Source organism: Ipomoea nil, unplaced genomic scaffold, assembly GCF_001879475.1.
Source record: "Ipomoea nil cultivar Tokyo-kokei standard unplaced genomic scaffold, Asagao_1.1 scaffold2749, whole genome shotgun sequence".
Classification (NCBI taxonomy): domain Eukaryota; kingdom Viridiplantae; phylum Streptophyta; class Magnoliopsida; order Solanales; family Convolvulaceae; genus Ipomoea; species Ipomoea nil.
In genome coordinates, this window is record NW_017619177.1 from 1,201,213 (window position 1) to 1,227,146 (window position 25,934).

The following is a 25,934-nucleotide window of genomic DNA, read 5'->3' on the forward strand; positions in this document are numbered from 1 at the left end:
AATTTCATCCCTTGGCCTATAAAAGAAGCTGCTCCACAACTCTTCAAGACACGCTTTCAGCACCTAATTGTGAGCACGAGAGTCACTGAGAATAGATACCCAAATCCCCTTGAAAAGTAGTACAAGTGTTTAGGTCTCAATAGCTTGATAGGAAATCATATTGTGTAATCCCCGTTCCCTAAACAAAGTGTACTTTGAATATTGAGCTTTTAGTGGATTTAGGCAGATTAGGGCTGCTTGCCCGAAACTGCGTTATAAATATTTGTGTCACAACGTCTGTTCCAACGTTACCAAGTCCAAACGTCTATATTTATTTTCAGTTATTATTATGTAGAGGTATACCTTCAAAAAAACAAAAAATGTAGAGGTATAATTATCTTTATACTCATTATTCCTTACAATTCTAAACTCAACTAAACAATGAAATTGATATTCCTAGTAATTTATTTTTCACCCACCAAACAATGTAATTAATCTTCCCGATAATTTCTTTTCAATGGAATTTCAATTCCATTTCCCCTCAAATATTTCCCGCGAACCAAACGAGGCCTTAGTGCTTTTTAGAAGTCTTAGCCTCTTAGGTATGTTATGGTATGTACTAGACGTCTAAACTTGATTGTCTTATGATATGATAATTGACATTAACTGACAAAAGACTACAAGGTGATCGGTCATTATTAAAATAATCGTTTGACAACTTGATTCTAATTGTCCTGTTGCATTTGTAATTTGGTATCCTAATGATATGGATGTGAGAAACTTGTTGTGTAGACACTCAAACCCGTCATTGAGCATTATCTTCTTTGTTGTTTGCGGTGATTTCCTTGCAGAAAATGCCACAAACACAGTCCATTAAACTTCTCCACAAGAACCAGATAACAATACCCGAAACGTGTCCAATTCTAGACCACTCTTACAATATTAGCACTAAAAACCTCTAAATATCTCAACCTTTGCAAAAAGAATAAAAAAAATAAAAAATAAAAACCACCCATTTCTCCAATCATCTTTCCATTTTGGGGCATTCAAGAAAAATGTTGAATTGGGTTAAGCTAGTTGTGATTCTGATCAACTACTTCGTCCACCATTCTTGGACCATAAGCACTATTACAACAACCTCAATCAATGCTAAGAATCATCATGTGCAGCTTGGTCTGTTTCCTCCGACCTGCGAACGGATCGAGTGTCCCACGTATGACCTGATCGAAGTTGGCAAAGACTATAAAATTCGTCGGTATAATTCATCGATGTGGATGTCTACCGCTCCCATTGATGATATCTCCCTTGTTCAAGCCACAAGAACCGGCTTCATTCGGTGAGAATTCAGCTCCACCAATCACAATATATGATTTATATATAAATTCTGTTGCTATATTTCTGGTAATCTAGTTTTATTCTCAGTATTATGAGCTTGATTCATGTCGATTATTATGACGTGACAAAATTACAGCTTTTTTGGTTTGTAGTTTGTTTGATTACATTTCAGGAGAGAACTATTACAAAGAGAAAATAGAGATGACAGCACCAGTATTGGCCGAAGTGAAACCCAGCGATGGACCATTTTGTGCATCATCGTTCGTGGTGAGCTTCTACGTTTCGAAGGCGAACCAGCCAAATCCACCGCCGGCACAATCCCTGCACGTGCAGAAATGGGGGAAACGTATGTGGCTGTGAGGCAATTCGGAGGTTTTGTGTCGGATTCCGATGTGGGGAAGGAAGCGGTGGCGCTGAGTGGTAGCCTGCAAGGGATGGTGTGGCTGGACGCCATCATGAAAAGCCACGGCGGAGAAAACACCACCATGTACGCGGTAGCGCAGTACAACTCCCCGTTTGAGTTCAAGGGCAGAGTTAACGAGGTTTGGTTCACGTTTCATCAGTACGATGATGCTGCTTCTAAATCTGGATATATGCGGCTTTAATTTTCATATAATGTTGTTGCTGTTGTTCTAATAAGTAGTACAATATGAAAATTAGTACTTGGACTTTCAAGTTTTACTCATTACTTTTACTATCACTTAAAATTTTGATGTTGATATCTTTCTCGTGTAACATTTTATCCGTTACTATTATTATAACATTAGGATAAGTTATGATAATATTCAGTGTTTGATATGTGGTGCAACACTAATAACCTAATAGCTAGACTACCATTATGATTAGGAGTCTAGTTAGGGTTTAGGAGACCTAAAGACATACAATCACAATGATGGCCAGTGGTTATATAAGGTCCCTTATGATTAGGAGTCTAGTTAAGGTTTAGGAGACCTAAAGACATACAACCACAATGATGGCCAGTGGTTATATAAGGTCCCTAGTCCTCTCACTGCTCACATTACATACCTCATACACCATCTAGAGAGAGCTGAGTAAAGTGAGAGACAAAATACTCGTGTTATCTCTGCAGTAGTCCGGATCGTTCAATCGTCTCAAGAACTATGGCTGGAGGTTAGTCGGTCCTGTATCACATATTATATGCATGTGATATATATTTAGTCTAACCGTTGGTATCAGTCACCATAAATAATTTTTGCCTAGTTTGTTTAATTGCATATATATAATATTTGAATATGTTGTATACACTGTATAATTGAGATACGTATTTGAATATCTGTATGCAATTGTATGTCTGGGCTGTTGGAAATTAAGTTTATTCCGCATTAAGAAACAAAAAAAATTATTGGATAATTAATTTTTGGCCATTGCTCCGCTGTGTTTTTTTTTTTTTTTTTTTTACCGGATGTGGATCGCCGGTCTTCAGTAAATCGCCGGCGGCCTCAATCACAACCAACAATGGTTTTCCGGTGATGGAGACAGTCGGACGACGACGCAGTGGACCTTCAGCTGGACTGGTTCGCGCTGTGGGTGGCGGACGTCGGTGTTGCGTGGAGGCCTGGTGGCGGCTGCGGCGCTGGGTTTCCCGGCAATGAGCCTGCTGTCTGCTTTCCTGTTGGCGACGCCGGCGACCGGTTGACTGCTATTTGTCCTCCATGACGTCGAACTCCATGGTCTGCATTTCTAGGTTACATGAAGAAGATGATGATGGATTCTGGGCCAGGTCTGGCCCAAATTCGACCAGGCCTGGGTCTTCTATAAAAAAAGGAAATAAATAATAATAATTCAATCTGGGCCTATTTTGGTTTTGGGCCAAACGTGAATTGATATTTGGACTACATCAGTTCATTCAGATTAACATCTTCATCATATTTGGACTTCATCTAATTAAATTATCCAATTTAAATTTTTTTTATTCAGTCTATTATTAAATTATTATTCAACTTTGAATAATTATTCAATTTTAATTTAATAATGTTTCAGATTAAATTGTCTCTTTAAGTATTTGCAATTTAATTGTGGAGTATTTGTGAGTAATATGCATAATCTGAGCATGCTATTTATCATTTTACTACAATAATTATTTGACTGTTATAATTATGCCTGTAGAAAAGCATGTTCGTTAAGAAACAAATTTAGAGCCTTTTAGGTCTGAATTATAGGCTTTGCATGATTTAGTGCCTTTAAGGTTAGATTATGCGTATTATTACTCACTCCTTCCGTTATTACTCCACTCGTGTTTTATAAAGTTCCTAAAGCACATAAAGTACATAAACAATTCGTAGTTTACCATATTCAAAGGCTTATCCATAGGTCAAACTACACTCTTTAGATCTCTCAAACGATTTTACTTCAAAAATGAGAACACATAAATTAGGGAAGTTTCTTGGGGAGGAATACTAGTTCTATGGCCCTGGCTTAAAAGCCTTGTTGCTATTAGTCCCCTTGCGACCTTACTCTGCCTAAGGAGTTGGTTTTTAACCGAGCTTCGCCTCGACCAACTTTTTTGGGAGTATACCTAAGGATTGTCTATCATATTTTAGTTTAATCTGTTTGTTTATTAGGTTTTCTTGCTAATGTGATTATGTTCTTTGGTTAATTAAAGAGTTGCCACAGTATCTTTAATTTTCCAAAATTACATATTAAGTTTTACTCACATAAAGTTAATGCAAGAATATTCTAATTCACTCTGTGTGATATGACAAAATTTAGCCCACAGGAAATTTTGTTATATTTGCAGGGTTAATTAGGATGAATTACCATACTATAATCATAATTTGCCCACGGGGATTATGTATCTGCATATAGTTTTGGTAGTTTTGTCATTAAGGGTGGAAAAACTAAAATCGCACCCATTCCGTTTCAACCAATCGATTTTGGTAGATTCATTATGCGTAAAAATTTAGCCCACATGCAATTTTTATGGCATTTGAATTTATCTTTTGCATAATTTTACATTGGTAATATTATGTACTTCAGTATCTCTCTCTAATTTTGTGCCTCGAAAATTTTAACCATGCTTTCATTATTATTCTTTACAGCAACTCATCCTATCACCCAAACACGAACTATTAATGTTCCAATCCTTAATGGAGATAACTACAAGGAGTGGAAATATGCTATTCTCCTGCAATTAAGATTATTAGAGTTGGATTATGCTGTTCTCAATGAGCAACCCCCTGAGGTTACTGAAGAAAGCATTGGCGAAGCCAAGCAGCTTCGCGCACGATGGGTGAAATCCAATGGATTATGTGTGCTCTTCATTAAGTCAAGAATTTCTACAAAAGTTCGTTTTTACTTTGAGGACATTAAGAAAGCTAAGCCCTTGCTCAAAGCTATCGATGATAACTTCATTGAATCAAAAAAAGTTTTGGCAATAACTCTAATAATGAAGTTTAGAAATTTGCATCTTTCCACTGTCAAGGGAACGCGGGAACACATTATGCAACTCAGGGACATTGCGGCTCAATTAAAGAAGTTGGAAATCATTGTACCATATGATTTTTTGGTGCGTTTTGCACTAGATACCCTCCCTCAAGAGTACAATCCTTTTAAGATTTCCTACATCACACATAAAGTGGACTGGTCTATCAATGAGCTGATAACCAGGTGTGCAATGGAGGAACGAAGGCTTGTGGCTAAGCTTGGGTATGTTCCATCTTCTTTTGTTTGTTTCGAATCTAATATGTTAGAAGTTAATACTAATTCTTGGTGGGTTGACTCTGGTTCAACAATCCACATTGCAAACACTTTGCAGGATTTGACAAAATTGAGACAGACGACGGGAACTGAGTGTAGCATCTTCTCTGGAAATAAGATTGCATCACCAGTCGAAGCTGTCGAAGTTTGCAATTTAGTTTTGGACAATGGTTTTGTATTGACATTAGAAAATACATTTTATGTTCCTAGTTTTTCTAGAAACTTAGTGTAACACCCCACTTTTCTAACTCTTAAACATAACTCTAAACAATCATTAACATAAGCTAAGCAGCGGAAATAATAACTAGTGGGAGTGTCACAGCCACAACCACGACTCCGTGGTGATTGCACAGGCTAAGGGGTAAAACTAGAAATAAGATAAATGTCTGGCATCCATACTAAATACTGAAATCCTAAGGGGGAAAAATATCACCCCAAAAGTTTACATCATCCTCAAAACCATAATATCAACAAAAGTCTAGAATCCATAAACAAAATCATCAACAACTAGAGTTTAGACATCAAAAACTACGAGACTAATCTAACTTGATCTCTTCTCACTGTTGGATCCACCTGAAAGGGGTTTTGCAAGAAACACATAGACAGATAGGAAAACACCCGTTAGCACAAAGCTAAGTATAACCACACTCAACCCTGTAAAGTACAATAGAGTATACTTTGAAAACATTTGATTTCACTCGTATTCAACAAACTCATCTCATATACATCTTTAGATCTATCATATACTTTCTAGATGCTTGCACCCTATAATATCAACTAGCATGCTTATATAAGACTGAACACTTAGATACTTCAGCAAGTAACTTCTTAATTAACTTATCAAGCAATTCATGCTTACAGATAAGATCATGCCAATAAACCATATAATAAGTACTCTCATTCTATACTTTACTCAAATGAAATCTTGTGCAATGCTATAATCATACTCTTGTGCAATCTTGTGCAAAGCTGTAATCATATGCAATCTCGTGCGATACTATAATCATATTCATCTGCAATCTCGTGCAATACTATAATCATATTCATGTGCAATCTCGTGCAATACTATAATCATATTCATGTGCAATCTCATGCAATACTATAATCATATTCATGTGCAATCTCGTGCAATAATATAAACATATGCAATCTCGTGCAACAATATACTCATACTCATATGCAATCTCATGCAACAATATACTCATACTCATATGCAATCTAGCGCAACAATATCCTCATACTCATATACAATCTAGTGCAAAAATATACTCATACTCATATACAATCTAGTGCAACAATATACTAATACTCATATGCAATCTAGTGTAACAATATACTCATACACATATGCAATCTGGTGCAACAATATACTTATACTCATATGCAATCTAGTGCAACAATATACCATAAGCAATCTCGTGCTTATATATATATATATATATATATATATATATATATATATATATATATATATATATATATATATATATACTCAATCACTCATTATAAAAATATTAGTGTACTTTCTGTGGAGGTCTCTTTCTTTCTCTTGAGTCTCTCTTGACTCACTTTCTTTCTCTTGAGTTTCTTTTGACTCGCTTTCTTTCTCTTGAGTCTCTTTTGACTCGCTTTCTTTCTCTTGAGTCTCTTTTGACTCGCTTTCTTTCTCTTGAGTCTCATTTGACTCTCTTCTTTCTTTTACTCGTAGACGACTTAGGGTTTCACCGATTCGTGAATTACCCCATCGGGAACGGCATAAATTCGACCCAATATCTCCTACCGTCTACGGAACCAATCTTGTGGTTCTATCTCTGTGGAATCAGGTATCAAACTATTAGTGTGCACTCCCCCTGACCAGGATTCCAAGTCTGACGAAAAGCTTCCAACCTCGTAACGTGGGAATACGTCGCGTTACATATACTGGGACCACAATGTCCATAAATATCTCCCTAGAGGACATAGTCCAAAAGGTATCCTCCAAAACCTCACTGATATAGATAATACATAATTATATCTCGGCACAAGTGTCAAATAGGCACATCTACTACTGTGAAGTGCTCAATTTCCACCACGAACTAAATTAAGTGTCAAATAGGTCCATCAACGAGTTAAATTTGTTCAATTGGCCTTTTTTACAGGTTAATAACAAGTTACCTATTTAATTATTAAAATAAAATAAAATTAAAAAAAAATAAAAAAAGAATACAGCCACTGGCCTATTTGACACTTCTCCCTTATATCTCTCATGCATGCAAACAACTCTACTACTTCTCAATGCATCAAAGAATGATATACCACATTGCATGCTTATGATTTTTGAAAGTATTCTTGTGCTCACGTTGGCCCCTTATGCATTTTTGAAATATGACACATGTGAAATGCCAAAATGCTCTATAACATGCTTCTAAATCATGTATAAAATATCATGAAGTATTCAAAGTATAATGTCATGCTCGATTTGCAAATAGCCAACTTCTATACATTTCACTTCAACAAATATACTTCTATTCTCTGGATCAAATAATACAACTTAATCTTGTTATAATAGTGAATCACATTCTCAAATGATCATGCTTCTATACTTAATAAAACATCAAACAGATCACCAGGATACAACTTCTCATATATAGTGCATGGCAAAATATATACTCTGTGTAGTATTTCTTCACAATTTCCTTCATAACATACTCATTTTAAATCCAAATTTAACAAGATCGAAGTCAAAACGTGCGTCGAGACGATCCCGAAGAGCCGAGCCACAAGGGCCCATAACACTCAGTCTGAAATGACACGTAGCTGAGCCGCAAGGGCCCGACCATTGCACAAATTCTCCTCAGAATCAAACTTAGGGACTTGGGGCGCGACTCCTCATGGTCTGCCCCATGAGTCCCGTCACTCCACCGGGACTAGGCGGCGACCCTCCTCTATGGCCGTGCCCTAGTCCCGTGTAACCACGGCTCTAGCTGAAGGCCCTCCTGATGGGCCGCGGCTAGGGCCGCTGGTCTGATTTGGTGCACCCTGAGTGTGCACCAGATGACAATTTCATATGCAATTCTCAATCAAACAAGTCCAAAACATTCTCAACAACTCATAAACAAATAATAGATCACTTCTAAACATAAACACAATAAAATCTCATAGTTTTTACTCATTTCTACTCAATAACTAGGCTTCACAGAGCCAAAAAGAGTTTGGGAATCCATGGGGTTATACCTCTTGTAGTCTTTCTTCTAGCTTGGATCTCTTCTTCCTCTCTATCTAGCTTGAGACTCCTTTACCACCTATACTTCCCAAACACACCATACAACCTTAGCCTAGAACCTCAAAGATTAAAAGAAACTAGAAGAGAAATGAAGGCTAGGATTGAAGAATGAAATTAGCTTACTGTGATGTTGTTTTCTCTCTTTCTCTTGGCAGACAATTTATGTGGAGAGGCAAAGAAAGAGATCAGGAAATCAAGATGGAATAATGGGGTTTATATAGGATCCAAAACCCTAGGTAGAATGCCAATGATTGGTTGATGGAAAAATGGTAAAAGCTTGCATAAAATGAATTCTCAGAAAAGTCTTTTGGAATGGAATGGTTCACCTTGTATCATGGACCAAGGCTAGAAATGCTAACTTTAACTACCTTGGGGTTGAAAATGAATTTTCCCAAAACGCTATTTGGATGAACACTTGTTTAAAATCCTTTTGAATTCTCCTGGTCTCACTCAGATAAATTTCTTGATTTAAATCTTGGTACGCGAAGTACCCGAAAACTTAGGAATTTTCGAATAGAATCCATTTTTGGTGTTTGATTTAATTTAAAATATGTCGAAAAATAATTTATTCACACACCAATTGTTCGTAAAAATTTTTAATGGAGTGAAAAAGGCTATTTTGGGATTTCTTAATACCGGATTTATAAAATGAAATTTTGGGTTGTTATACTCTATCCCCCCGCCCCCCCCCCCCCCCCCCCTAAAGGAAGTTTCGTCCCGAAACTTAGAAGGAACAGATCGGTTTCCTTAGAACGAAAGCTTCCGAAAAGATGGTAAGAATCTCAAGAATTGGCTTAGAAGTTTCTCTTGGAATACTAAGAAGAAATGGAATCTCTGAGTTCCAAACAAGCACCGAAGCAACTAAGGCGCTAAACTTAATCTAACTGCTAGAATTCACTAACTCAAAGTTATTTGTCACTTCTCTTATTCTTATCGTTCTTACCACTTTTTTTGTCTCCACACTTGAACTTCTACGTTTTCCCCTCATTAAAACTGAGAGTGTTTCACAAACACTTTTCTTTCTTATTCAGTAGCATCTTGCTCGTCTTTACTAGGGTCAGATACCCACAAGGTTCAAACTAAAACCGATCTCAACCTCTCTTGCTTGAACTACTATATACTTCCTTACATATCGTTTACTGTTCTCACCCCTCAAGGATAGGTTACGCATAATGAGATCTAATTCTCATAACACTACTACGTTCACTCTGATTGTAGTTGATAAACTTCAACTACCTCGATCCTTTCATTTGATGTCATCACTTCCTCATCGTTTACTTAATCCTTTAACTATTGATAGCAAACAAAATCAACCTTCATTACTGCTTTCACTTCTCAAGTTCATCATTCGATTTCTAATATCATACTAGACATAATGTCGTAGCCCTTCTTTCATACCATACATGGATACTCATCTTAGGGATATATCAACCCTCCTGACCAAGTAATGTGATCCAACTCACTATTAGTTCTCTTTATTGTAGACCAAAAGTAGCAACTCCCTTTCAATCTGGTTTGGTGTATTCCTTTACGGCTTCCTTACTAATTCCATGGTATAACTTATCCCTTTACCACAAGCACTTCGATATAAAACTTCTTGATACTACTTAACTATCCTTGTTACTTTGATCAACTTGTTACTTATCTCTTGCTAGCCTTGTTCACCTTCTCTACCTCAAGGGATTTCCCCACACGAGAAATACAATCATACACCCCTCTACACTTTAAATCTTTGTCTACGCTAGTCATCAGTGCCAACTTATAAGTCTCTTTTACTAAGTCTTTTCCAAAACTTATTATAGTTCAATAAACTCCGACTTGATTATTCTCTTCTTACTAATATTTACCATCGCTTTTATACGAAACTCTTAACGTTACTTTCTTCCTTGCCTTAGCCACGTTCATCCTTTCAGAATTCCTTCGATGCAAAGTCTCATTCTTCTTCAAGAAAGTTAAACGATTGTGCTAATCGTTTAGATTTACTTCTGCCAATCTCATTCCTTCAATTACCCAATCATTCTATCATAAGTTCAACGGCTTCTTGTTTCATTCTCATTACCAACATTCTTCTTTAAGTTCTCACATAACATATCCTCCTTGAAATTTACATTCTTTTACTTGTCCCTTTTTGCTTAGTTCCTCCCTTAACTTCTTCACACTTCAACGGGACCCACAACTTATTGACAACGCTTCTTACTATCTTTATATCTTTCATAGCCCAAAGTTACCATCCATCGTCTTAGACTTTCGCACCTTTGGAGTTCACAACTCATAGCTCATCTCCTTCTTATCTTCTTAAAGGTAGATGGTACTGCCTTCTGTTTGTGTAACCCAATCCTAAATTCCAAGTCTTCTATTTCCCGGATTTAACTCTTATTCTTTGGTTTAACCTTTAGTCTTCAAGTTTGATCTTTGAAGGTTCCTTCACCATTGATCTCGAAAGCATCCACTTGGCATAATTTGTTTCCTTCTAGGTTGCATCAGCATTCACAGTTGTCTTTTATTCACGATTGAGAACCTTTAAACCTTCGTCTTTAAGCTCCCGTTGCTTCTTTTTCTTCATATTTGTCTCCAGTTGCACGAAGATTCTCTTCAACTTTTGGGGTTTACTTAGGTCTTGCATACGATGTTGCACGTGCGAGGATGCCTTTCTTTTCGAGCAAGGACAGCTGCAACTGACTCCAAACTGCACGTGGAGTAAACTCTTCATCACGTTCTTCGATTGTTTGGATATGCACGCTACTACTTTGCTTCTTCGCAACAAAAGATTCTCACTACTTCTAAATTTCTTTTCTCAAAAGCAAAGATCACACAAGTAACACACAAATATGATATAAGCACAACTCTCATACTTATCACATTAACAACTTTCATATAACTTTTAAATTTTAAACTTTCAACTTTCACTTTTCAAGGATGATAACAAGACTGGACAAAGTAACTTCTTAACAAACAAACTTGAATTCACCAAATAGGTGTACACTTGATTTGAAGGAAATTGACTCCACAGAAGGAGAAAGTAAGAGGTTTCTAAACTTGAAACTCAAGAGTACTATGGGTTACAACCCAAGTTCTGCTTATCAAAGCCACGATTTTCCAAGATTCAACAAGGTCTCGTGAAACAAAAGTTGTGGATAGAATTCCAAGAGAAGGGCACAACAAGGAATAATCTCAATGATATAACTCAATACTAACGGATTCCAAATAAAGATGCAATAAGGATTTAATCCCAAGCGATAGATCAACACTAGTGGATTCCAAATGGAGATATAAAAGAAAGGTGATCTCAAATCAATAGCTCAATAGCTCAATAGCTCAATAACAAGGAAATAACACCACAATGGGCGATCTCAAGACTATAGCAACACGATCCGAGAGTACAAAAAGGACGCATAGTCAATACAATAGCTCTCTAAGAGCAAAACACTTTCAAGAATACTCATCAAATATAAGCTCATAGGAATAACTCAACAAATACGGATTCCAATGGCATAACAACAACAATCTGATCTTGACTCAACAACTCAATGGATCCCAACAATATGGATGCAAGGATAATAAGCTCAAGTCAAATACAATGAGATTCCAAGAATAAGGCTTTCAACAAGATCATACTAGATTCAAGATTCAATTATACTAGCATTGCAAGTCAACGATAGCTCATAAGAATACTTAGAAAGAATTTATAAGCATTCTAGATACAGATTCAACAATAAATCATGGAATGTCAAGAATAGACATTAGCAATAATTCAAGGCTCAACTCAAAAAAAAAAACAACTTCTCATTCTCAACTCTAGATATTAGATAGCTTCGATAGACATTGAAAGCAAACTGAAAGTAGTCAGAATGACTCAGGGATCAATATCAATCTACGAGAAAATTTCCAGAAGCATAAGCTCAAACTCGACAGTACAATTTCAAGGATTATCATGCCATCAACAACAAGAAATTCAGAATAGAAGGTTGGCACAATGAACACAACGAGATACTCAAGAATTAACTACTTTTAACTTTTCCTTTTCTTTAAGCAAGGTTTACAACAAGTAAGGCACAAACACACAAAGGTATTAACTTGTGTACTTCTTACTTTTAACAACTTCACAAAGGTTCTCTTTCAAATTTTAACTTCTAACTTTTTCTTTCTACTTGAGCTCTCGAAGTCTCAACTTCTAGCTTTCTTAGCTTCTCACCTTCAGCTCTCAGCTTTTACTTCTACTTTCAACTTCCAAACTCTTGGTTTTTCTCATTCAACTTCTCACTTTTTAACTTCTCTACTTTGCTCGAAACAGATAACAAAGGCATAACAAGCACATTGGTAAATCACATAAGTAAGAAACAAGTATAAACTCTTATACTTTTCACATTAGGAACTTTTACAAGTCTTCTACTTTCAAACTTTTAACTTTCAAAGCCTCAACTTCTAACTTTCACTTCAACTTTTCACTGAAAACTTCTCTGCTTTACTTTCAAGAGATACACAAAAGCACTTTAAACACATTGATAAAGCATGTAAACAGATAAGTAAACGCAAGGGATCTCACAACCACATCGCGTTCCTAACTGATACTTAGAGTTTGTCTTAACTCTGATTCTCATACTTAATCATTGAACTTAGAGTCTTTCTCATCTCAAATTCGTAACTTAGGGCTCCTTCTTATCTCGAATTTCATAAATTGGGGCTCTTTCTTATCTCAAATTTCATAACTTAGGGCTCTCTCCCTATTCTTATCCTTCTTAGGATTTCACTTAGAGTTCTCATCATAACTTGTCCTACTTAAGACTTCAACTTAGAGGTCTTTCCTTAACTTGTCATTACTAGGACTTCTACATAGAGTTTCTATACTCAATCTTAATGGTCAAACTTCCTAAGTCTCCCGCGGTTCGTACCGCTATGATACCAATTTGTAACACCCCACTTTTCTAACTCTTGAACATAACTCTAAACAATCATTAACATAAGCTAAGCAGTGGAAATAATAACTAATAAGATAACAAGTGGGAGTGTCACCGCCACAACCACCACTCTGTGGTGATTGCACAGGCTAAGGGGTAAAACTAGAAATAAGATAAATGTCTGGCATCCATACTAAATACTAAAATCATAAGGTGGAAAAATGTCACCCCAAAAGTTTACATCATCCTCAAAACCATAATATCAAAAAAAGTCTAGAATCCGTAGACAAAATCATCAACAACTAGAGTTTAGACATCTCAAACTACGAGACTAATCTAATTTGATCTCTTCTCACTGTTGGGTCCACCTGAAAGGGGTTTTGCAAGAAACACATAGACAGATAGGAAAACACCTGTTAGCACGAAGCTAAGTATAACCACACTCTACCATGTAAAGTACTATAGAGTATACTTTGAAAATATTTGATTTCACTTGTATTCAACAAACTCATCTCATATACGTCTTTTGATCTATCATATACTTTCTAGATGGTTGCACCCTATAATATCAACTGGCATGCTTATATAAGACTGAACACTTAGATACTCCAGCAAGTAACTTCTCAATTAACTTATCAAGCAATTCATGCTTACAAATAGGATGATGCCAATAAACCATATAACAGGTACTCTCATGCTATACTTTACTCAAATGAAATCTTGTGCAATGCTATAATCATACTCGTGTGCAATCTTGTGCAAAGCTATAATCATATGCAATCTCGTGCGATACTATAATCATATTCATCTGCAATCTCGTGCAATACTATAATCATATTCATGTGCAATCTCGTGCAATACTATAATCATATTCATGTGCAATCTCATGCAATACTATAATCATATTCATGTGCAATCTTGTGCAATAATATAAACATATGCAATCTCGTGCAACAATATACACATACTCATATGCAATCTTGTGCAACAATATACTCATACTCATATGCAATCTAGTGCAACAATATCCTCATACTCATATACAATCTAGTGCAACAATATACTCATACTCATATGCAATCTAGTGCAACAATATACTCATATACAATCTAGTGCAACAATATACTCATACTCATATGCAATCTAGTGCAACAATATACTCATACTCATATGCAATCTAGTGCAACAATATACTCATACTCATATGCAATCTAGTGCAAGAATATACTCATACTCATATGCAATCTAGTGCAACAATATACCATAAGCAATCTCGTGCTTCTACTCATGCAATCTAGTGCAGGATATAAAATAAGCAATCTCATGCTTCTACTCATGCAATCTAGTGCAAGATATATAATAAGCAATCTCGTGCTTCTACTCATGCAATCTAGTGCAACTTTTTCTTTCTACTTGAGTCTCTCTTGACTCACTTTCTTTCCCTTGAGTCTCTTTTGTGACACCCCAAAATCCAAATTCTATTTAGGGATTAATTAAGTAATTAATCCTAATCTAATTGGTAATTTATTCTTTAAATTCTTGAAAATTCAATAGTCGAGGACTAGTAATTTACTAGTCAATCTAAGTCAATGGGTTGTACCCTATGCTTCATGAATAGTTGCCTTGTCCCCTTACACGTTTTCATGTTAGTAAGGGTAAAGAAGACTTTACACCTCATGTTTGTATCCTAAGATAACCTAGAGTCATCTCTCATTCTTTCCCTAACACACTCAAAATAAAAGCTCCTCCTTCTCTCTAGAATTTAGCTAGCTTCTCCTTCAAGCTAAGTTTGGGCTTTCCAAGATCTTCCAAGTTTGTCTCCAAGATTCCACCTTTCCTACCCTTGAGTATCTAGGAGGGTAAGATCTTTGGTCCTTTAGTGTTTTTAGTGCTTTCTAAGGTATGTTTTTTTAAAGATGAAATCCTTATGATCTTTTGGTGTGTTCTTGAAGTTGGTGTTGAATGAGAGCCTTGTTAGAAGCTTTGAAAGGTGTAATATGTGAAGGTTTAGGCTACAAGAGGTAACCCATGCTTTACAAAATCTAGTTTCCTTACCTATATGATGATTTCTTGGATTCTACTTGTGATTTTTGATAGGAAATGTGAGTGTTGATGCATTGTCTTGTGAAAATGCATATCTAGAGCTAGTTATTAGGGTTCTTGTATGCCATTGCTTGGATATTCCTTTGATTCAAGTCATATTGTTGTATTTTGTGAGATTTTGGGTGTTTTGGGCTTGAATTTGAGCTTGGTGTTGAAAATCCCCGAAGGGATAACTTTGGTACAGGGTTGTGTACCCGCGGGCGGAACGACGAGTAGGGGTCCCCCCGCCGCCCCACCCGCGTGGTACATACCTCTTGGGACATGGTTCCCGAGGGCGGAACCACGGGTGGGGGTCCACCCGTGGCTCCATCCGCGGGGTACAATGGTGGTATGTTGGGGATTTGTTCCCTGTGATTCCTTTGACTCGGTATTTGATGTTTTGACTCCCCGATGTTCTTTTGTGGAACTATTTGAGCGTCTTCTTACTGATTCGTATGTCTAGAACTATATGGTAGGATTCCGTGTAGGATTTGGTGTCTTGCTTCGTGCTAATTGTTCAACCTTGTGATTCGTTGAACCATGATGAGTCTTGTGTGTTCTTCAGAACTATGTTTTGTTTACCCGTTTGATAAGCATGCTAGTTTGGTGTTGAAATGCTAGCGTGTGTGGTTTGTCCTTTCCTATTATGGATGATGACATGTGTTGATCATCATTGTTGTCGGATTGTGATCCTTTCCTTGTTAAGTATGGTTTCATATCTTTGTTGTGATCCGTTGATTGATTCCTATGATGGTGTTGTGTGTGTGGCTGTACCTGGATTGTACGATTAATGGTATAGGACATTAGTCACCAAGGTACGGCAGTGGTCCTCGTGGTGGCCATGACGTGATTATGGAGTTTGTGACCTGTGTGTCGGGTTCACGTGTTTTGGGAGGGCTTCGGCCGTGTGTTGTGATCGGTACCCTCATGTACTATGAATTGGTGGAAATTGTTGGCGGTCGTCGGCGGATGGGAACGATGGTTCCCGGAGGTGAAACGTTGGACTTGGATGTACAGGGGTCCTGGAGGTAATGGTTGGAACTAGCTATAAGGGTGGGGGTAGCCATAAGGTTGGAACCGGGTGTAACACCCCAGATTTTCAAGACATTTAAAACTTATAATAAAGGTAGAATCTTATTAAATCACAGGATATAAATACAAGCGTTCGGGGTGCTATGCCACACCTGGGCTAGAGAACCCAAGTGCACAGGCTAACTAACTAATATCCTCAAAGCGTAAATACGTAAACGTGGCACGCAGGCCAAAAGGGAAACTATCTACTTCTAAGTTCTAGCGCACTCCAGTGACTTAATCTTCTGTGCCTGAAAGCCAAATATATCTGTTCAGCGAGAGATGCTGGTAACCCACTCCAACGCGTTGAAATACAATACATATAGAGATATATATAGATATACGAAAACCATTTTGAGCATGAAGATATATCCTACGAACTCTAGCTTTGAAAATCGGGAATGACTCGACAGATAAGGCCAGACACAAGCAACAGTTATAACGAGCATATGCAGTCCTCAACACATAAGGCAGATAAGGCAAAGCATAAACAATGATCATAACCCAACATGAACAATCCCCAATATAAATCCCATAGTCACATCCCCCAAGACACTCGTAATCACAACTCGTCCATGTCACAACACATAACACACTTTGTTGGCGCCACAGGACCAATCGCATGCCCATACATGAGGGTCAGCGCATATAGCTCTGACACGGCCCCGCAACACCCTGCCCCGTATCGCAACACGGAGGGGTCGATCGCAAACGACCGATGAACCGCAGCTCATCATAGTGTTTGATCGCAACCAAACAGTGGACCACAGCCCAAGGGAATGTCATCTGACCGCAGCCAGGAAAAAGGACGAACCGCAGCTCGTATAGAAACGTTTGGTCGCAACCAAACGGTGGACCGCAGCCCAAGAGTATCAATCTGACCGCAGCCAGCTTCCGAACCGCAGCTCAGGATAACCAATCCGATCGCAACCGAATTGGGGTAACACACACACATAACACATAGCAAGAACATGCAACCCACATTGCACATTGGGAAGGGGGAGAAAACGTATAACAAAACCTATGCGTGACCCATCACATACTAGGAATAGTCCTAAGGGGTTCATACTTCTACCACCTAGGTCAACGGGATACCAATTCAACTAGCATGCAATATAATAGACTCGTAAACCTACGAACGGCACCCGAAATATCAAACTAGACATAGGCACGATGAACGGAGTCCGTTGGGACACCACGGGGATCGGGGGAACATCAAACGGGGAAGCTGGGATCCCGAATCGGGGAAATTTCCAGCAGGTAGCCGGTGGGTGGGGGGCCACCTGCCGGAATTACTGTTCCGGGCAGCGGGTCGCCGGCGGGCAGCTGCCCGCCCGCCGGCTACCCGCTGCCGGGCGGTGTTTCACGACCGTGGGTAGGTGGCGGGTCCCCTACCCTCCACCTACCCCCCCACTGACTCTTTTCACACACTTTACGCCCCGGGAACCGTTGTGGAACCCGAAACCATGCTTAGACACTTTACAACGCAATTAACGACAACACGTAGACAATTAACGAATCAAATACAAGAAACGAACGGCACATAACCTATCATGCTTTTCTAAATATAATCAACACCCAAACATGCGATTTCCCCACCGGATAATCCAAAAATAAGATCATACGATACAACCTAGGGTTCTAATCACTTTTATATCAACAAGAATACGGTTCGTCTTCTAATTGCGAGATTCGGTAAGAATAACACATAAACATCAAGAGCATCACATAATTATCAAGAAAAACACATAATCATCAAGAACTCCATATAATTATCAAGAACACCATAATTATCAAGAATCTCCCAATATCAAGATTATCAAGATCCCCCATGGGATCATCACATCAATTACCAATAATAATCATCATAACTCGCCAATACACAATAATATGGGGAAACCCTAAGGGGGAATCATAGCTATGAAAATAGGTTTTGTTGAGAGATGGGTTACCTCTTAGCCTTAATTAATTCCTTGGCTATGAAGGATCTTTCTTTAAGCTTTCTTGATTTCTTGATTTCTCCTAAGGGGATTCTTGGAACTCTTTGGGTGGTGAGAGATTATTGTGGTGGGGATTCTAGGTGCCTCCTAAGTTCCCTATTTATATATTTAAGACTCCTAGTTAGGGCCTGAATGGTATGGGTTTACTAATTCTATTCCTTATAGGGCTAGGGCTTGTTTTGGGGATAAGGGTCCATGGTCCATAGTGGACCATATTAATTAAAGAGGATCCTAATCATAATCTGAATAGTAAAAGGCCTACTTCCTTTATTCCTAATAGGCTTAAGATTCTTATTCGGGCAAGGGTCCACGGTTCATGGTGGACCTTACTAATTAATTAAAGGTAAACCTAACATAATTAAATCATATTTAATTATTATTAACAGGATTAATTAAATAATTAATCCGGGATTGAAGGCCGTAACACGGGGTGTTACACTCTCCCCCCCTTACGAGAAGCTTCGTCCCCGAAGCTTTGGAAATCATTGCAGGGTTAACGAGTCAAGAGAAGAACCGTGGTCCTATAGAGAAGGTATTCCACGGGGAAATTGTATACTTGCACGCCTATGTGTGTTGGGTTTTTTTGGGAACGATTAGGTTTACAGGGCTAAGAGAGTGGGTTTCAAACTTAAGGACACGGTGAATTCAGGAATTAGGATCGAGTTTTCGAGGTTGCAACTTAGGTGGTGAGGTTGCCATTTGTATGGAATTGTTAAAACATGGGATTGAGAATGGGGTCTGAAGGGTAGAAAGGGTTTTGAAATAAGGAAGGGGCCGATTTTCCGAGGGAGGGAAAGGAATTCGGCTAGGATGGGTTAAGGTTTCTCGATCCCAAGTGAATAATCTGGTTAGATGCTTTGATCACGATGCGCCAACGAGCTGATGATCCTCCTTCCTTGGTGTTGGTGCTTGCTTGACCTTAAGATCCTTGTTAGACCTTGCTTCCCAGGCTAAGGTTTTATCCTTCTCTTCTTTCTTGAGGGAATTTCCCGTGGTGATTCAACACTTACTTCTTTAATGCGCCCAAGGTCTTGACCGAGTTGGGTCAACCAAGCCAATCTCTTAGGGCGCACTTCCCAAATTCTTCCCAAAGTCTCTTGGGAGTCGATGGACTTTGGGTTGAATTTCTCTTCTTATTGAATTTCATCTCCTCTTTAGTGGATGAAATTCTTAGTAAGACTTCATGTCTTACCCGAGGTTCGGCATTGTTGTGCCCTGTTTGTGTTATTTTAAATGATGAAGGTGTCCTTGCGTGCCCTTTTTCTTTTAAAGCGCAGTCGGTTACCAAATCTCGTTGTGGGATGACTCGGCGACTTTACGAGTCACCTCATTTCCTTGTGGTCCTTAATGACCCTTGAAGTCTTGCGCGAATGTGTTCTTCACCCTTTTGCTTAGCACCATGGCTACGTAGTTCTTGATTCCATACAACTTGTAAGGAGTCCTCTGATTTGCTCAAACGATGTCCATGGTTTGGAGGAGTCCGGTCCTCCTTAGCATTTTGACTTTTAAGTTTTCGTGGTTCTTAGTACGAGTTCCAACTCGCTCCTTGGTTTGCGCAATCCTTTACGCCAAACATCCTAGTCGGTTGTATCGTAGGATCCGATTTCAATTACTCGTGCAATGTAATTGATTGTGATTTCCGATGGTGTCTCGTGCGTCAAGGTCTTTTACGTAGGACACTATGTTTGGGTGGTCCATGTTTCCTTACCAAGACTCACATTCCTCAATCGAGGCACACAAGTGCGCCACAAATCAATAAAATGAGGGGTTAAGAAATCAGCACATTGTACCAGTGGGCGCGAGGTGGGCGGTCGTCCGCCTGCCAAGCTCCTGCCAAGGACCTGCCAAGGTCCCGTCAAGGACCCGTTGGGGACCCGTGGGAAAGTGACCCGCCAAGCTCCTGCGTGCCACGTTTACGTATTTACGCTTTGAGGATATTAGTTAGTTAGCCTGTGCACTTGGGTTCTCTAGCCCAGGTGTGGCATAGCACCCCGAACGCTTGTATTTATATCTTGGGATTTAATAAGATTCTACCTTTATTATAAGTTTTAAATGTCTTGAAAATCTGGGGTGTTACAGTTGCCGTTGAAGTCGAGGATGTCACCATCGAGATGTCGTGCAAGGTCTTCAGAAGCAGTCACCAACGAGCAGCTTGCTCAGGACCTTCATCAGCTTCAAGCTGAAGTTTCGCCGGAAGTCGTGAACCCGTTCACCTCGTGCAACCGATCTTCTTCTCTTACCCTTGTCTAATCCCTAACCCTCTTTAAGCTGTTTTCGTCTCTTTACCTTGTTGGACCCAAAAGCCTTTTATTGGAAAATCCTTCCTATCTCTTCGAGCCTCGTTCTTGTTTCCTTCTTAATCCGATCCTGTACAAGATGACAACCTCGTTTTCCTAAGTTGTAACCTTGACAATCTGATTTCCTTTCTAATCTATGCCATCATGGAGCCTAAATCTAGTACCCTTCGTTAGGAAATCCTTTCAATTCTTTCAAACCTCATTCTCGATCCTTCGTTTCAAATGATTATGTGCAAAGTGGCAACCTTATTTCCTAAGTTGCGACTTTGATTACGTTGACCCTAATCCTATTTGACGTTGTCTCAAGTTTGGAACCCAAACTCTCATTCCCTTTTTCCTTTCCAACCATCGTGTCCTTGTGCTTAATACCTGAACCCTTCACTCTAACTTTTTCCGTTGAACCGAATCTCTTCTTGTGAGCCTCTTTTCCCTGAATAACCCTTGTCTTCGAGTCTATCCTTGTTTTTCCGAGATCATCATGTTCGTTGTTGTCTTGAGTGTTCCCTTGTGTTTCGTAGTTGTCTTTTGCTTGGCCATCCTTGGCATGCTTTTCTTGTTAGTAATTCGTTGGATGCTTAGTGTAGACTCTCTTCTTGCTAAGTGATTTCTTTAGTTGGTCTATAAGCTTCGTTGTGAAGTTAGCAATCCATCCTTGTCATGTTTTGCGATTTGGCCCAATTCTACAATTCTTAAACTTGGTTGTTCTTACAACACTTCCTTGTGAGCTCCCTAAATTTTTCCAAATATTCTTTGAATTTGGAAATAGCAAAATTCATACCTTAAATCTTTCCTTGTGTAGCTTAAAAGCTAAGGCCTAATGTTTAATTGTAACCTTTGAGTTTCGAACCTGAGCTTAATCTTTATCAACTCAACTTCTAAACCACTTGAGCCAATTGTCTTTCTTAAAACTTATCCAACTTTAATTCCATTTAACCCATAAATTTCCACTTTACCCAAAATCCCCAAATTAAATCATCTTTTTCCCCAATTTCTTTCCAATCCCTAAAATCCCCAAACTCTCTTTCTCTTTCTTCCCTCCCTACCCGTGAACCACCAAGCACCCACCCCCTCCCCGTAGCTTCATCTGCAACCCGCCACCACCACCTGCCCTTCGTCGAGCCGTCGCCGTCGCTGTTCGCCGGAGCTGTGCCGCCGAGAGAGAGAGAGCAGCGAGAGAGCGTGAGAGAGCAGCGAGAGAGAGGAGGAAGAGGAGAAGCCTTGGGTCTTTGTGTTGAGCTTTGGATCATCTTCAATCATGCCTAGAAGGTCAAGTTTGGCAAGAAAAGCGGAATGGGTGCATACCCATTACCTTGTCCTTGAAGGTAAAGCTTTTGATCCAGAATCTTTTCCTAGTTCCTTGTTGGATATGCTTAGGTATCAAGGTTTGTTGGATGGGTTTCTCGCCATAAGGTCCAAGACTTACCCGAGTTTGGTGAAAGAGTTTTATCGTCACATGGTTGTGACAAAGGAGGGCGATAGGTTGGAGATCACTTCTAAGGTGAGAGGTGTGAAGGTTGTGTTATCTGAAAAGAGGTTGGCTCAGTTGTTGAGTTTGTCTGCTACCGGAGTGGCTCTGTACAGTGGTCAATCTTGGATTAGTACGGATACCATGGGGTATCGTGACTATTTGAGCTATCTGTTGGGCCGTACGACTGGTTTCACTCAAGCCTCTAGGTCGGAGAAGAAGTGGTTGTCTACGGAGCAGAGGATCTTGGTGATGTTGGTGTCGGATTGTTTGTTGCCTAATAACAACAAGAGCAGTTTGTTGGGTAAGTTGGAGTGCACCTTTGCCTTTTGCCTCAAGAAAATGGTTAAGTTCAACCTGCCTGCTTTGATGATGCAACACATGGTGTTTTGCCGGGATCACAATCGGAAGAGCTTACCTTATGGCATGGTGTTGAGTTGGATCTTGGTTAAGAAGAGTGTTAGTGTGGACGGTTGTCTCCCGAAGGCCGTGGGAAAGATGGTGTTGGATACTACCAATCTCCGGAGTTGTAATCTGTTTCAGTTGGATGATGGTGAGTACATAACGCTTGAGGAAGTTGCAAGGAAAACACCTGATGAACGAGCGGAGTTAGCTGCTGAGCTTGGAATCCCTGCCGGAAAGTTGAGCCTCGCAGTCCAGAGTTTGGGCGGTGACGAAGAAGTTGAGGAAGAAGTAGGAGCACCGAAGGCCGCCGAAGCTGAAGTAAGTGATTCGGACAGTGAGGAAAACCGGAGAAGGAATGAAGGTCGCACGAAGAGAGGGCATGATGTCGTGGTGCATGAGGAGCGCGTTGTCACCTTGCTTCGTCAGCAGAACAACATGATCGCCGAGGGTTTCGCGTTTATGAAGGCTCAGTTCGTCGCAGTGCATCAGAGGTTGGACCAGATTGAAGCCAGTTCTAGCCGCAGAGACGAAGACGAAGAGGAGTCTGTAGAGGCTGAGGAGTAGGAGAGTGAGGAGTTCTAGTTTGTGTTGTGGTAATCCCGTTCGCCTTTTTCCTTGTTGTTTCCTTCTTAGCCGTTGTTAGCTTGGTGATAGGTTGTTGTTTGCCTTGCGTGCTTGCTTGTTTTGCTTGTTGTCTTGTTGTTTAGCTAGCTTAGTAAGTTGGTGTTTGGAGTTAGTTGTTTAGTTCTTGGTTGTTGTCTAGAAGTCGGTGGTTGTGTGAGGCTAAAGTTCTTGGTGCTCAATTTATCCGTTTGTTAAACTCTTGACCAATCCTTGAATTCGAAATGCCTTCTTTCTTGCTTTGGAATACTTCTTTGCCTTGGAATCCTAGTGAGTTCTTTTGGAGTTTTTGACCAAAAGAGTTATTCTTGAACTTCTTGTCACAACGTTGTTTCCTTTCACCGTTTACTTTTGATTCGTCGTACCCAAACTTCGGGGACGAAGCTTCTTTGAAGGGGGAGAGGATGTGACACCCCAAAAATCCACATTTCAATCCATGGATTAATTGAGTAATTAATCCTATTTCATTTGAGGAATTAATTCCTAAAATCCTGATTTTTAATACTCAAGGACTAGTATTTGACTAGTCAACCTTTAAGTTGTGTTGTACCTTGTGCTTTTAGGGGAGTTCCCTTGTTCCTTACAGTTTCTAAAGGTTAGTAAGGGTATTCTTGTCCTTTCACCAAGAGTTAGTATTGTAACCTAACCTAGAAGACTTCTTCATTTCATTCCTTACAATTCTTAGAAATTAGCTCTACCTTCTCTCTAGAAAAGAAGTGTAGCTTATTCTTCAAGCCAAGTTGAGACCCTTGTCAAGATTTCAAGTTTTGCTTCCAAGATTCAACCTTTCACCTATTTGGGCATCTAGGAGGGTAAGATCTAAGTTTACCTTGTCTTTTTGGTTCCATCTTAGTTGTCTTTTTCTTAAAGGTAGGATCTTTATGATCTTTTGGTTTGATCTTGAAGTGGGTTTGGATAATAAGCCTTGTGGGGAGCTTGTTGTGGTCTAAAGTGAAGTCTTTTGGTCTACAAGAGGTAACCCATGCTCTACAAAACCTATTTTGCTTACCTATATGTGATTCCTTGGATTCTACTTGTGTTTTGCTATGAAATGTGAGGGTTTATGCATTTGTCTTGTGATATTGCATATCTAGAGCTTGTGTTTAGGGTTCCTTTGTGCCATTGCTTGGCATTTTCCATGGTTCAAGTCATTTTGTTGTATTGGGTGAGATTTGGCATGTTTTGGACTTGAATTTGTGTTTGGAGAAGAAAATCCCCGAAGGGATTTGTTGTGGAACAGGAATGTTCCCGCGGGCGGAACGGCGGGTGGGGCACCACCCGTCGGCCCACCCGCGGGTACAAAGCCCTGTGGGAATGTGTTCCCGCGGGCGGAACCACGAGTGGGGCACTATCCGTGGGTCCACCCGCGGGTACACGGTGGTGTTTGGTTCGGGATTTGTTCCCCGTGATTCGTTTGTCTCGGTATTTGGTCTTTTGACTTCCCGTTGTTCTTTGGTGGAACTATTTGAGCGTCTTCTTGATGTTTCGTATGTCTAGAACTATATGGTAGGTATCCCATGTAGGACTTTGGTGTCTTGAATCGTGCTAAGTGTTCCACATTGTGTTTCGTTGGACCAAGAGGTGTCTTGTGAGTTCCTCGGAACTATCTTGAGTTTCTCCGTTGTTAAGCACGCTAGTTTATTGTCTTAATGCTAGCGTGTGTGTGGTTTGTACCTTCCGTTTGGTTGATGATAACTTGTGTTATACATCGTTGTTGTCGTTGGGTTGTGACCCGTTCCTTGATTGAGTTTGTTTCATACCATCGTTGTGATCCGTTGATTGATTCGTGTGAGTGGTGGTGCGTGTGTGGCTTTACCTGGATTGCACGATTAGTGGTATGGGACGCTTGTCACCAAGGTATTGCAGCGGTCCTCGTGGTGGCCGTGACGTGATTATGGAGATGTGTTCCTTCGAGTAAGGTTCACGTGATTGGGGGATAACATGTGTTATCCGGGCATGTCTTTCGCCGTGTACGGTACCTTGTGTACTATGAATTGGTGGTCTTGTTGGTGGATTGTTGGTGGGGGACGACGATCCCAGGAGGGAAAAGGTTGGAATAAGAAGTACAGGGGTCCTGGAGGTAATGGTTGGAATGAAGGTACAAGGTCGGGGGTAGCCATAAGGTTGGAACAGGGCATAAGGAAGGCATATCAACTCGTGATGGGTGATGTCACGAGGGCTTGTGTAGCCGTTGTTGTGAGTTCTCTTTCTTGTGACGTGTGTTGTCACAAGGGCATGTGTTGCCATGGGTGAGTCTTATTCCTTTGTGTTGTGGTTAACCTTTGCAGTTTGGGATGTGTTCCCGTGTTATCTTTTGTGAGTGATGAGTCTTGTGTTGACTGTTGATCTTGGCTTTTCAGTTATATACTTATGTATTCCGTTTCGAAAATGGTTTTATGACTTATATCTATCTATATATGATACTTAACGGTATTGGTGTGTTACCAGCATTATCGCTGACCGGGCGTCGTCCCAATGTTTATCTTTGTATCTTTCAGGTGATGTTTAGACGAGCGCGATGTCTAGTGCCTGGTAGCTTAGCACCTTTATCTTTGCTTTTGTGGCCTGTGCGCCAATGTAGTTAGACTGATGTTTTCGGATAGATGTATACACTTGCAGATTGTTTGCCGTAGCGTTTACCGTGTTTGGTAGACGTGGCGTGACACCCCGTTGGATTTCTTTTATCCAGTTCTCTTTTTATCTTCCGCTGTGCTAGTTTTGTTGTTTAATCTGCATGTGTTAGGGCTTTTATTTGGGCCTTGTTTGGGGGGTGTTACACTAACCAACCACCAAGGACAAGACAAC

The 25,934-nt window shown here is 39.7% G+C and overlaps 1 pseudogene; it reads left to right on the top strand.

The window, feature by feature from the left end:
• The first annotated feature begins 820 nt into the window (after positions 1–820).
• Positions 821–1,984, top strand: LOC109156651 (annotated as a pseudogene).
• Positions 1,985–25,934: the final 23,950 nt, after the last annotated feature.